The sequence below is a fragment of the Felis catus genome, chromosome A3, assembly GCF_018350175.1.
Source record: "Felis catus isolate Fca126 chromosome A3, F.catus_Fca126_mat1.0, whole genome shotgun sequence".
Lineage (NCBI taxonomy): Eukaryota > Metazoa > Chordata > Mammalia > Carnivora > Felidae > Felis > Felis catus.
The window spans coordinates 82,739,345-82,751,844 of NC_058370.1; the positions used below are offsets into that span (position 1 = coordinate 82,739,345).

General features: G+C 38.3%; 1 pseudogene; it reads right to left on the minus strand.

Moving 5' to 3' along the window:
- Positions 1-7,979: 7,979 nt before the first annotated feature.
- Positions 7,980-11,063, minus strand: LOC101091932 (annotated as a pseudogene).
- Between the last annotated feature and the right edge of the window lie 1,437 nt (positions 11,064-12,500).

The window sequence follows — 12,500 nt, forward strand, 5'->3', positions numbered from 1 at the left end:
TTCAGACTCTAGAGTGATGCACAACAGATTCCTTGGGATTTATGTTCTACCACCAATCATGGAATTCTTTTTAAAAAAAAATTTTTTTTTCAACGTTTATTTATTTTGGGGACAGAGAGAGACAGAGCATGAACAGGTGAGGGGCAGAGAGAGAGGGAGACACAGAATCGGAAACAGGCTCCAGGCTCTGAGCCATCAGCCCAGAGTCTGACGTGGGGCTCGAACTCACAGACCGCGAGATCGTGACCTGGCTGAAGTCGGACGCTTAACCGACTGCGCCACCCAGGCGCCCCACCAATCATGGAATTCTTATCTTTCTTCTGTTTTGAATCCCTGGTCTCCTAATTCTCCTGATTTCATATTTCTTGAATAACTGCCCCCATTTTCCAGGAGTACATCCTTTAGTAACTTTCTGAGAAATGGGACATTGTCTACAAAATTGTTTCTCAGTTCTCAGAATTAATCTTGTCTTATTTCTCAAATTCTTTCTTTCCTTCTGTTTTCTGTTCTTTCTTTCTGTAAATTCCATTATTCTGATAGTAAACGTTCTAGCCTGAGCCTCCAATTTAATTTTTCTGTTTTATTGCCTTTTCACTCAACTTTCTGGAAAGTTTCTTGACCTTTATGTTCCAACCTTTCTTTTGAATTTTTCTCCTATCCTGTTTAAAATTTTCTCATCCCTCTCAGGATACAAAGACATTAATGATATTGATTTTCAGAAGTTCTCTTCTTCCTACTTTGTTGCTGTTTTGGTTTTTGTCTTAGGTATCAGAGATTTTCCTCAAGTGTTTGACAATCTTAAGCTGTCCAATGATATTTAAAAGAGAAACACTGAAAAACTGACCGGCAGCTGTGTGTTGGGTATTGAGTCCTGCTGACCAGTGGGTATTACTGTAGTGTGATCTAGTAGAGAGGTTTGACTATTTTTGTTAGAGGATCCCCAGCTGTCCGCATCTATATGAAAACTGATTACTAGTTTGTTAGCAGTTCAGTAGGAAGGAGGCTGGGTGTCTTGCTGTTTTGGGTATAGATTTCCCATTAATTTCCCTGTAGTCCCCAGCTGTGTGTGTCCCTGAGTCCAGAGTCCCTTTGGCTTTAACTCACTCTAGAGAAAATCCAATCCATTCCATGACAGAAGGGGTGGTGTGGGGGGGGGGGGAGGCAGGGCAGGGTGTCATCTGGCTGAAAGGGCTAAAGGGGGATATTTAGGAGTCCAACTAATTTTTAACCGATGTTTAATCAATTCCTTTTCAGGTTTCTGCTTCAAGAAGAAGCTTGCTTTTCCCTGCATCCCAACCTCAGGCATTAAATTTTAAGCTTCCTGAGGTTTGTTTATAACTGTCATTCCTCCTTCTGCTCTGCAGCTTACAAATATTTGCTGACCTCCTTCTTTTATCTCTTTTCCACATTTCTTGCCCTGTAGGCTTTATTCTTTAAAAACAAACAAACAAACAAGCAAACAACAATTTTATCTCATTTTTGTGAAATCAGTGAGAGAGTGGAGAAAATGTCTTATGCTTAACTGATATCCTCACCGTTTCTCCAAATTCAGTTTTAAAACAAAACCTGCCGGTACTCGACACCTTCCAAAAGTGCGCCACTGTGACTGAAATAAAATCGAATCTCTTCACTCTGATCTATAGACTTCCGTTTCTTGAAATCAACCTACCAACCTCATTTCTTTCTCTCTTTCTTTCGTTCATTTACTCATTCTTTTTTTTTGCCCTCTGGGTCTTTGTACTCACAGTTTCTTTCACCTGTAAAGATCTTTCCCCCAGATATTTACATAGCTGGTCCTTCTCATCATTTAAGGCAAAGATCACTAGTCATTCCCCAACATCTCTTCCTTGGAAAGAGAACCTCTAATTTTTAGCTTGGCACGTGGCTGTCTAGAACAAAGACTCCATTTTCCAGCCTCTCTGACAGCTAGATGTGGCTAGCCAAGTCGAGCCAGTGAGATGGAACTGGAAATAGCATGTGCAACTTTCAGGGAGGGTTCTTAAAAGGAAGATGCTTGCCCTTCTTCACCATTTCCATACCCCTCCCCGCCCTTCCTCTTTTCTGCTGGCTGGCATGTGGAAATGATAGCTAGAGCACAACCAACCATCAGATACCATGACTGAGGATGGGGGAAGGGGTGCAACAAGACATAGGAGACTAGATCCTTGTTGCGGTAAAATGTCATTCAACCCTAGAATTCTCACCTACAGACTTTGTTTACATAGCAGTGAAATAAACATCAGGGTTTTTTTAAAGTCACTTTTGCGCGTGCACAAGTGGGGTAGGGGCAGAGAGAGAGGAAGAGAGAGAATCCCCAAGCAGGCTCTGCACTGTCAGCACAGAGCCTGACAAGGAGTTAGAATCCACGAACCATGAGATCATGACCCGAGCCGAAATCAAAAGTCAAATGCTCAACTGACCGAACTACCCAGCCACCCCAAAGGTCACTTTTATTCTATGTTTTCTGTCACTTACTGCTTAATCTAATCCTAACGGACACAAAGGCTCAGGTTATGTGCTATCTTCTTAGAGTGGGGTCCCCCATCCCAAGTCACTCTCTATTATTTTCCTTATAGCCCTTTGGTTATCTGAATTCATCATGTTTTTAAGTTCATTTCTTTAATGGTGTGTCTCTCCCAACTAAATGTAAGCTTCATGAAGGCCAAGACTATGCCCAGGTCCTAGAATGGGACCTGGCTTATGGTACATCTTCTAAACATAGCTGTTGAGTGAATAACGACTCCTGGTTAAGTCAGAGCCCTACTGGTTTTAGGAAAGCAGATGGAAGTGTCTAGATTTTCCCTGCATAGAATAGTTCCTCACTTATTTCTGTTCAGAGTCCACACTTACCTATCAAAATTCTGGTTACTAATTAAATTTCCTAAGTGTTTGAAACTGGAAAATTAACCTTGAAGAGATGATTCAAACCTCTTGGTCAATAGATACATCTCCCATCGTAAATTAATAAGCTGCCATTGTGGTTTGTAAGTGATTAGGAGGCATAGCTTTGAAGGTGGGCAGACAAAAGTATGAACATTTTGCCACGTACAGAAATTGAACTTGACTAGTTACATAAATTTGCTAAGCTTTAATTTCCTCATTTGTAAAAAATGGGACTACCAATACCTGATATAAGGACCAGATAAGATAATGTATTTAAGAGATTGAGCAATTTGCTCATAGAGTCTGAAAGGAGGGGAGCCCAGTTTTAAATCCAAGTCTTTATGATGCTAGATTCTTAGCCCCTAACCTCTACTTTTAAAAAGGCCCCTGTGGCCATGCTTGTCAGTCTTATAGTCCTAATATGTTAGAACATTCCCCCAACTAACTTAGAAAGAACACTGACATTCATCCATTCAATTTATTTATGCCAGACATCTCAGCTTTACTTGGTGAAGCAAGTCTCAGCATTTAGGGCCTAGAGTACTGTTAAGTCATAGCATTAGAATGTTTGGTAGGAAGAATAGCTTTGGGGTTGGAAGGAGTACTGATAGAATCAGTAATTCAAGTTCTAGTCCACCCTTAATAGTAGAGCAATTTGGCCCTGAGGGGAGTACTTTAGCTTTCATCCTGAAAGGTTAAAAAACAGGCTTCGTGGAGAAATTCACTTATTTAAAATATACACAACACTATATGTCAATTACACCTCAATAAAACTAGAAAAAAATAAGTGAATACTACAGTAGAGTTGTGCAACCATTACCACAAGCAATTTTAGAACATTTCATTATCCTAAAAAGAAATTGCATACTGATTAGCAGTCACTCATTTCTCTGTTCCTTCCCCACAACCTACCAACCTGGTCCTAGACAACCATAATCTACCTCTATCTCTACAGATTTGCCCATTCTGAGTATTTCATATAAATGGAATCATAAATTACAAATGGAACTGTAACTGGCTTTTTTCACTTAGCATCATGTTTTCAAGGTTCATCTGTGTAGCATACTACCCTCCTCTCTATGGATGAATAATATTCCATTATGCATATTTGGACACCCTATATTTTGTCTGTATACTCATTAGTTGATGGCCATTTGGGCTGTTTACTTTTTTTGGCTATTATGAATAATACTGGTATGAACATTTATGTACAAGTTTTTGTATGGGCATATGTTTTCATTTTCCTGATATATACCTAGAAGTGGAATTGCTAAGTCATATGTTAACTGTGTTTATCCTTTTGAGGATCTTCCAGCCTGCTTTGTAAAGCAGCAATACCATTTAACATTCCCACCAGCAATCGATAAGGCTTCCAATTTCTCCACATCCTTGTCAACGCTTGTTATTATCTGCCACTTTGATTACAACTATCCTGGTGAGTACGAAGTGAAACCTCATTGTGGTTTTGATTTGCATTTACCTTATGGTTTCTTTGATGCTAATCATGCTAAGCTTCTTTTCATGAGTTTATTGGCCATTCTATATATCTTCTTTGCATAAATGTCTATTCAAATCCTTTTCCTATTTTTTAAAAATTATCCTAGAGAAAGAGAGAGAACGTGAGCAGGGGAGAGGGGCAGAGGGAGAGACAGAGAGAATCCCAAGCAGGCCCCAAGCTAAGCATGGAGCCCACTGTGGGGCTTGACCCAATGACCCTAGGATCATGACCTGAGCCAAAATCAAGAGTCAGGTGCCCAACCAACTGAGCCACTCAGGTGCCCTCTCCTTTTCCTTTTTAAAAATTGGGTTAGTTATTTTTTATTATTGAATTTTAGAAGTTCTTTATATATGCTAGATACAAGTCCCTTATCAGGTGTATAATTTGCAAGTATTTTCTCCCATTCTGTGAGTTGCCTTTTTATTCACTTGATGGTATCTTTTGTAGCACAAATGTTTTCAGTTTTGGTGAAGTCCTATTTATCTATTTCTTCTTTTGTTGCTTGTGCTTTTGTATCACATCTAAGAAACCATTGCCTAATCCAAGGTTGTGAAGACTTATATCCCCTATGTTTTTAAAAGAGTTTCATGGTTTTAGCTCTTAAATTTACATCGTTGATCCATTTCAAGTTAATTTCTGTATATGGTGAGATGTGGGCAGGGAATATTAACCTTTTTAATGAGGAATATCACAACTAAAATGCCAACTAAAACTATAGCTTATACACACTAAGTGCCTATGAGATTTGTTTTTTTATTTTAAAAATAATTTAATTAACCTAGTTTTAAAACTATAATTCTTCTCTTGGAAAGCACCTGCAGTGGCTAATTAGGTCAAAACCTAATAGACTTGGAAATGAGAAATTGTGGGTCAGGCAAACTATACTTGATTGTTTTCTGGTCCAAACAGGCAACAATCATTGATGACTGCTTAAACCATTAAGTGACAAACTCCTGGGGAACTCTGTAATAGATCATTGAATAAAACCAAAATCTGCTGAATAATGTTAACATCACTAACTGCGGGACATCCACACATTGTGTTTCTTCAAATGCGATGTGATAGGAATTACATATCATTGCCCATGAAATACTTTCACCAAAATAGTTGAACCTAGATCTAATCAGTCTCCTAGATCTACCAGTTTATAGAAAATATGGAGGCTTGAGGAACAAGAAAAACAACATTGCATGGATACAATCAGCCAAATCCAGAATGAGGAAATTTCAGAGGACAAATGATCCAATTTCTTCACCCAAAATATGGTATAAGAAAAGAGAGGGAAGTGTCATGAACTAAAATAGTCTTAAGAGACATATCAACCGAATACAATATGCAGGCCTTACTGAGATCTTGATTGGAAAAAAAACAAATGAAAGAGGACATTTTGGAGATCACTGAGAAAAGCTGAATATGGACTGAATATTAGGAGATAATAAGAATTTGTTAATTTGGTTGGCTGTAATAATGGTATTGTGATTATGTTTTTCAAGCCTTTATCTGTTAGAAAACATACCAAAGTATTTAAAGGAGGCAAAACATGATGCCTGAGATTTGTTTTAAAATACTCCAGCAAACAAGAATAGCAAAACTGTGTGTGAAAGGAAACAGATGAAACAAGAACACCAGAAAGCTGATCACTGCTGAAGTTAGCTGATGGGCTTATATTTTACTATACTTCTCTATGTGTTGAAAATCTCCAAGCTAAAAGCCAAAAATAGTAATCAAATTGATTATTAAAAAAAATAACTTAAAGCTATTAAATCATAAAGCACATAAATTCTCCAGAATTATTTTCCTCCAATACTGAGATGTACTTATGTTATACAGAGCATCCAAAAGCAAGTAAGAGGTTAAATGAAGTCAGGAAAAGGGTGCTTGGCTGGCTCAGTTGGTAGAACATGTGAGGGTCATGAGTTCAAGCCTCACGTTGGGCAGACAGCTTACTAAAAACAAACAAACAAACAAACAAACAAACAAACAAACAAAGGAAATTGGATAGTAAAGCATTTAGTTTATTAACTTTCATATTATTTATTCCCTTCCCCAACAGAGATATGGAATCACAGATCACAGATCCCTACTTGTGTGTGTGTGTGTGTGTGTGTGTGTGTGTGTGCGCACGCGCATGCGTGCATATTCATAATAATTGTGCTCATCCTCGGCTAAATCAAGACGATAGCACTATTTACAGTATTGCAAGATTTTCACTTGTTTCTGATATCAATACAAAGCAAAGAAGATCCATACAACACACCTTGCCTATAACAAAGTTATGTATAAATGTCATTTAAAATTTAATCGACCATGAGAAAACAATCAGACAAATCCAGAACATGGGACATTTCTATAGCCAAATGATCTGACTTCTTCAAAAAGTTAATTTCATGAAGAAAAAAAGGGAGAAGACTTTTCTAGATTAAGAGATTAAAGAGACGTAACAACAAAAACAATGTATGAAGCCTGATTGGATCTTGGTTTAGAAGAAAAACAGCTGTAAACACTGTAGGGACAACTGGGAAAATATGAACATGGACTGAGTGTTAGGTGATATGGAATCTAACGGATTGCTAATTTTTCCTACATATGATGATGCCATGGTTTTGTAAGAGATTGCATTTATTTTTTATAGGCATGCTGAAGAATTTAGGAGTGTAGTAATGTGATGTCTGAAACACTTTCAAATGGATTAACTTACTTCCATCTAATTTGACTTAACACTTCTAACATAAACGTTTCTCTTAGCAACACAAATGGGAATGACCTAGAAGAGGTTAGATAATTGACAAGATGGAGAAATACTTTTCTGGGATAAATACAAATCTTTTGACTTAGTGACTTTTAAAACTAAATAATTAAATAAATGACATGGATGTCCTCTTCCTGAGTTCTTCAGGTGCAGAATATGCTGTAATATATGTGGTAACACTACCAGTTTCTAAAATGAGTAAACATCTTTGGAGTGAATTAGAGTTCTACTCAAAACATCCCTAAGGGGATTTTTTGCTCATTAATTTAGATACTGCAGATACAAATAACAGTATTTTTAAGGAAACCATTCTTTTGAAAAAAATTTAAAAAATTTTAATTCCAGTGTAATTAACAGATGGTGTTATATTAGTTTCAGGCGTACAATACAGTGGTCCAACAATTCTATGCATCACCCAGTGCTCATTATGACAAGTGCGCTCCTTGATCCCCATCACCAGTTTCACCCATTCCCCCACTCATTTCCCCTTTGGTAACCATCAGTTTGTTTTCTATAGTTAAGAGTCTGGTTTTTTGTCTTTTTTTCATTTGTTCATTTGTTTTGCTTCTTAAATTCCACCTGTGACTGAAATCATATGGTATTTGTCTTTCTTTGACTGACTTATTTCACTTAGCATTATACCCTCCAGATCCATGTTGTTGAAAATGGCAAGATTTCATTCTTTTTTATGGCTGAGTAATATTCATGTGTGTGTGTGTGTGTGTGTGTGTGTGTGTGTATGTCTGTGTATATATCACATCTTCTTTACACATTCATCTATTGATGGACACTTGGATTGCTTCCATAGCTGGCTATTGCAAATAATGCTGCAATATAATAGGGGTGCATATATCTTTTCAAATTAATGTTTTCATATTCTTTGAGTAAATACCTAGTAGTGGAATTACTGGATCATATGATAATTCTATTTTTAATTTTTTGAGGAAACTATACTGTGGAAATCATTCATATCTATAAATTCTGGAGAGAAAAGAGTTTATTATTTTTATTATTTTACTTCAATACTAGAAGACATTGTTTTCCTTTTCAATTCAAGCATGATACATATCTAAGAATACAAGTGTATTTTAACATTGTTTTACTCTATAACCATAAAAATATACCAATCCATTTCCACCTAAGCACAGAGGATAAATCAGGTCCAAGTGAAATGCTAGAATTACTCCAGGAAAGTCATCCTCAACTGGGATGCCAAGTGGGGCTTAAGGTTCATGACAGATCTGGAGTTTCCAAAAATCCTAAGGGTAATCAGGCTTTGGAGTCAGCCAGGCGTGTGATTAATCATAGTTTGGATATATTATAGTTAGGTGAATTTGGGCAGGTAACTTAATTTTTTAAAACAACTTTGTTGAAATTATAAAATATATTTTACATATCTCAAATGTACAGTGTGATGATTTTTAGTAAATGTATATAGTTGTGCAACCATCACCAAAATCTAGTTTTAGAACATTTTCATTTCCCTATAAAGTTCTCTCATGCCTATTCTCAGCCAAACCTAGATCCCAGCCCCAGCAATCACTGATCCACTTCCTTTATCTATAAGTTTGCTTTTTCTAGAAATTTAATATAAATGGAATTATACAATATGTAGTTTTTTGCATCTGGCATAATGTTTGTTAGGGTCATCCATGTTTATAGTATGTATTGTTTTCTTTTTATTGCTCGATACTATTGTATTGTATGCATATATCACATAGTTTACTCATTCACAAATTGATGGACATTAGAATTGTTTAACATTTTGCCTATTATAAGTAATGCTGCTATGAACATTTGTGTACGAGTCTGTGGAAATAGGTTTTCGTTTCTCTTGGGCATATACTTAGGAGTGGAATCTCTGGGTATGCTAATTTTATATTTAAATTTTTTCAAAAACTACCAAATTGTTTTCCAAAGTGGCTGCACCATTGTACCTTCCCACCAGCAATGGAGGGCTCCAGTTTCTCCACATCCAACATGTGTTATTTTCTGTCTTTTTGATCACAGATATTCTAGTGTGGGTATGATACGGTATCTCATTATAGTTTGGTTTTTTTTTACACTTGCATATTTTCCCCACTGTAATGCCTCCAACTACCACGTTCCCCTCAGTATTGGTGGGTCCTCCCATAGTATTCTGGGAGTGAGCAGAGATAGCAAGAGGAGTGGAGGTAGAAGAGGCAGGGAAGAGTAAGACGGGAAGGACACTGTGGAGTGACTGCTGGCCCACCAGGCAGCTGGCTGGGCCCCCAAACCTGACCTCAGCATGGGAATATCATACTGGCAACAGTAAGCGGTGCTCCTTTTTCTCGGCAGCCTTCAGGGCATTGGTCTGCGCAGGTGCCCCTCCACGTTGCGCACCTCCATCTTGTCATCCGTTGAGATCAGGATCGCAGATTCCGACTCCTTGTACGTGGGACTCAGCCCTCCTGCAGTGGACCTTGCTCTCCTCCCTTGAGTCCTGATTGGCTCCCCTTTCTTCTAGTTTAGCTTTCGTCCTCCCCTTTCTCCTGAAGTTGTTCACTATCCAAAACATCAAAGCATTGACGAGGAAGGGGATGATCAGCATGATGATGGCCAGTTTCAGGTCTGAGTTTTCAGGGGACTCAGTAGGGCCACCTTTTCCCACTGATGTGTGAGGAGGAGGATGAAGACAACAGACTTTTAAAAAGTCTTGATCATGGTGTTAAAAAGCACACTGCCTTAGGCTCTGCACTGCAGAAGGTCTCCACGTTCATCAGAACGGGGACTCTCACTGCTGCCACTCTATCAAGACGCAGACGGACTTGCACGCCCATGTAGGTGAGCAGCATGCCCACAGTTGTGTCCCAAGAGGAAGCTGAAGTGAACAAGGATCCTCTTCAATGAGACCTGCTAGGTTTGCAAAGTGGATGGACAGCATAATTATGGCTTGTTTGGAAGTATCTAAAAACCGTATCTTCTTTCATGCTTTGGTTCTTTGGTTTGAGTTTCGATGTGCTGAAGGCCACTGCCCAGAGCAGCCCTGCAGGAAGATGCTGAAACTGCGCAGGAGTGCAAGGCTTTCGCCTAGCAGCTCCCACCAACCAGCAGGGCCGCCTGCCCTGCAGTCCCAGCTGTTCCTGGGGAGGCCCTGCATTGACTACCTGGCAGAGGGGCACCAAAGCCAGCCCACCTGTGGCCTTGCTGCCTGCAGGCCACCACTCTCATTAGGGTTTTCATTTGTATTTCCTCAAGGATTAATGATGTTGAGCATCTTTCCATGTGCTTGTTAGCCATTCATAAAACTTCTTGGGTGAAATGTCGATTCAAATCTTTCACCCACTTTAAAATTAGATAATATGTCTTACTATTGTTGTTCTTAATTTATTCTGGATATAAGTCCTTTGTTGGATATATGATTTGCAAATATTTTCTCCTAGTCTGTGGCTTCTTTTTTTCTTTTCTTTTTCTTAATACATCAATAAAAAGTTTTAAATTTCTGATAAGTCCAGTTTATCATTTTTTTTTTATGAATCATGATTTTGGTGTTGTAGCCAAGCAATCTTTGCTTACCTCAACATCAAAAGATTTTTCTTGTCCTTTCTTCCAGAATGTGTAGAGTTTTAGCTCTTCTAAATTTAAATCTATGATCCATTTGAATTAATTTTTGTGTATAGTGTGAAATAAGGGTCAAAATTCTTCTTTTATCCTCCACATACAAGAATATCCAATTGTCCCAGCACTATTTGTTAAAAAAAAAAAAAAGATTACCCTTTGCCATTGAATTGTTTTAGCACACTCGCTGGAAATCAATTGGCCATAAATGTAAGAGTTTATTTCTGGGCTATTCTGTACCATTGATCTGTACGTCCATCCTTGTGCCAATACCACATTGTCTTAATTACCATAGCTTTATAACAAGTTTTGACATCAGTGGAAGTCTGCCACTTTTGCTTTTCTTTTTTTTTTTTTTTTAATTTTTTTTTCAACGTTTATTTATTTGGGACAGAGAGAGACAGAGCATGAACGGGGGAGGGGCAGAGAGAGAGGGAGACACAGAATCGGAAACAGGCTCCAGGCTCTGAGCCATCAGCGCAGAGCCTGACGCGGGGCTCGAACTCACGGACCGCGAGATGGTGACCTGGCTGAAATCGGACGCTTAACCGACTGAGCCACCCAGGCGCCCCTGCTTTTCTTTTTCAAAATCGTTTTGGCTATTCTGATTCTTTTGCATTTCTGTATACATTTTAGGATCAAACTTGTCAATTTCTAAAATGAAAGAAAGTCTGTTGGGATTTTGATAGAGATTACATTCGAATTTATAGATTAATTTGGAGAGAACTGTCATCTTAACAATGGATGTTCAACCCACGAACATGGTATATTTACTTACCTAGATCTTCTTTGATTTCTCTCAACAGTGTTTCAGTGGTCAGTGTATAGGCCTTGCATTTAATTTATTTGGAGTTTTCTGATGTTCGTGGAAATGGAATTGTTTTCTTAATTTCATTTTCAGATTGTTCACTAATGACATATGAAAATATATTGATTTCTGTTATGTAAGCTTCTACCTACCACCTTGCTAACCTTAATGTTTTAAAGCCCCCATTTCTCATGTGTAAAATAGGGATATTTACCTAGTAAGATTTTTGTGTGGAATAATGTATGTAAAATCGCCACAGAAGGCTAGAAATGAAGTCTCCCTCCCCTCCCCCCACCAAAATAATTGCCTTAAAATGTATGATCACATTATTTTGAGGAAAGTGAAATGACCAGGTTGTGCCTGGTGTAGAAGGCAGGAGCCAGTTACCAATAGTACTGAATCTGAATTTGCGTAAGCAAGGGGTTTGCTGCATTTTCATTAGTGTAGTGAATAGATATTTGTTGATACTTTCTATCATCTGCATGTATTGTTTCTATAATTGTAAGAAAACAAAAATTATAATTTCTTTAAAAGTAAAAAATAAAAGTATGCGGGGCGCCTGGGTGGCGCAGTCGGTTAAGCGTCCGACTTCAGCCAGGTCACGATCTCACGGTCCGTGAGTTCGAGCCCCGCGTCAGGCTCTGGGCTGATGGCTTGGAGCCTGGAGCCTGCTTCCGATTCTGTGTCTCCCTCTCTCTGTGTCCCTCCCCCGTTCATGCTCTGTCTCTCTCTGTCTCAAAAATAAATAAACGTTAAAAAAAAAAATTAAAAAAAAATAAAAGTATGAAATTTAATTTCATAGAGAGGAAAATTAAAAGGACACAGATATGTTTGAGTTCAATTTGCTCAGACCAAATAAATATACTTCCAGGAGGAAAATGGCACAGTGTTAGGCACTGGGGCCACAAAAGGAAGATGTGTAGTTTGTGAACGAATGAATGCACGGTTTAGCAGGCTGAGGTACCTTAACCACTACTGAAGCA